Source organism: Cebus imitator, unplaced genomic scaffold, assembly GCF_001604975.1.
Source record: "Cebus imitator isolate Cc_AM_T3 unplaced genomic scaffold, Cebus_imitator-1.0 Scaffold217, whole genome shotgun sequence".
Lineage (NCBI taxonomy): Eukaryota > Metazoa > Chordata > Mammalia > Primates > Cebidae > Cebus > Cebus imitator.
In genome coordinates this window covers 3,148,425-3,150,788 of record NW_016107532.1, presented here as the reverse complement: position 1 = coordinate 3,150,788, position 2,364 = coordinate 3,148,425, and the positions used below count along the sequence as shown (strand labels likewise).

At 45.4% G+C, this 2,364-nt stretch overlaps 1 protein-coding gene across 1 annotated transcript in view; it reads right to left on the bottom strand.

The window, feature by feature from the left end:
• Positions 1–2,364, bottom strand: part of DCAKD (dephospho-CoA kinase domain containing) — a 37,331-nt gene that overhangs the window by 33,777 nt on the left and 1,190 nt on the right. The gene's annotated exons all lie outside the window — the stretch shown is intronic.

Here is a 2,364-nt window from a genome sequence, read left to right as displayed (position 1 = left end):
AAAAAAAAAAAAAAAAAAAAAAGTGGAAAGCTCTCTCTTATGGGGAGTGGAGGGGAACAAATATGAGAACTCCTGGAACTCTGAGAAGACATCCATAGATCCAATTTAGGAAACTCTACACTGTTTTGCTTTGGGTGATCATTCCATACCGATGTAACTGTAAACCCAAATGTAAATTTAGGCATCAAAACAAAATGTGGCAATATTACCAAGTGGCCATTTAAAAAAAGTAATCACAGGTCTGGGCGCAGTAGCTCACACCTGTAATCCCAGCACTTTGGGAGGCTGAGGCGGATTGCCTGAGCTCAGGAGTTCAAGACCATCCTGGGCAACACGGTGAAACCTCGTCTCTACTAAAATACAAAAATTTAGCTGGGCATGGTGGCATGCACCTATAGTCCCAGCTACTAGGGAGGCTAAGGCAGGAGAATTGCTTGAACCCAGATGGCAGAGGTTGCAGTGAGCCGAGATCATGCCACTGCACTCCAGCCTGGGTAACAGAGCAAGATTCCATCTTACAAAAAAAAAAAAAGTAATCACAGGCCAGGTGCAGTGGCTCATGTCTGTAATACCAGCACTTTGGGAGGCCGAGGTGGACGAATCAACTGAGGTCAGGATTTTGACACCAGCCTGGCCAACATGGTGAAACTCCATCTCTACTAAAAGTATAAAATTAGCCAGGTGTGGTGGCAGGCACCTGTAATCCCGGCTACTTGGGAGGCTGAGGCAGGAGAATCACTTGAGCCTGAAAGGCAGAGGTTGCAGTAAGCTGAGATTAGGCCACTGCGCTCCAACGTGGGTGACAAAGTAAGATTCCGTATCAAAAAAAAAAAATAAAAAAAAAAAAAAAAAAAAAAAAAAAAAAGGGTATCGCATATACACAATATCTTTTTATTTTTAATTTTTATTTTTTTGAGACAGAGTCCCACTTTGCTGCCCAGGCTGGAGTGCAGTGGCAGAATCTCAGCTTATTGCAACCTCCACCTCCCAGGTTCAAATGATTCCCATGTCTCAGCCTCCCAAGTAGTTGAGATCGCAAGCACCCACCACTAGGCCCAGCTAATTTTTTTGTTATTTTCAGTAGAGACAGGGTTTCACTACATTGGCCAGGCTGGTCTCAAACTCCTGGCCTCAAGTGATCTGCCCATCTCAGCCTGCCAAAGTGCTCAGATTACAGGCACGAGCCATCACGCCTGACCAAAATTTTATGTTAATTTTAACAACATATCGTGGGGTCAAGCACAGTACCTGGTACTCAGCCTCAGCCTCTCGAATAGCTGGGATTACAGGTGTGCACCACGACACCCAGCTAATTTTTCTATTTTTAGTAAAGACAGAGTTTCTTCATGTTGGCCAGGCTGGTCTCAAACTCCTGACCTCAGGTGATCCACCCACCTCGGCCTCCCAAAGTGCTGGGATTACGGGTGTGAGCCACCGCGCCTGGCCTGGCTTTATTATCATTATTATCATCTCTGACCTCCTCTTCCCTGAAGCTGCAAATAGGGCCATTGCGTTGAACAGCAGTCTTGGGCCCCAGAGAGTTGAGTGTGGTGACAGCTCTCAGACTGAGTGGGCATCTTTGACTGCCTTCCAAAGTCAAAAAATAAATGACTGGGGGTTATCTGCTGCTTTGGATCATAATTACTTATGCTTATGCCACTGATATCAAAACAGAGTTGACTATATTTAGCTCTGTGTTTTATTTGTGTTTTCTTTCTCTGAGTCAGATGGGAACTGTTTCTGCCAGCCCTGCCATTCTTCTCATGTTAAGACCTCTCCCATAAGGCAAAGCTCATTTCCCTTTTTGGCCATGGAGCACACTGGTGGTAAGAATTAGTGCTCTCACCACCCACCACACCCAACCTGAATAGGAAATTTCCAAGAATGAGAATCCCGTCTTTGGGCACTCTTCTCGGGATTCAGGTGAGATTACTCAATCACAAGAGTGAGACTCGGGGACTGAAACATTCAATCAGGGCTAAAAACAGATTAAAATGGGCAGTTGCCTTTTTCCCTTGACATAGAATACACATTGGAGTCACAGCTACCTTCTAGTAACTGATTTCCTTGAGTGAATAGTGTATCAGAAAATGGGACTTTTATGGTGGCAAAGAATTCAGAGGGCCTAGGACAGACAGATCCAGATTGGTATACAGATCTGCCACTTAACCAGCTATGTGATTGTGCAATTTACCAACCTCTCAGGGCCACATTTTTTCATCTGTCAAAAAAGGTGAATATGGCCAGGCGCAGAGGCTCACCCTTGTAACCCCAGCACTTTGGGAGGCTGAGGGGGGCAGATGACGAGGTCAGGAGTTCGAGACCAGCCTGACCAACATGGTGAAATCCTGTCTCTACTACAAA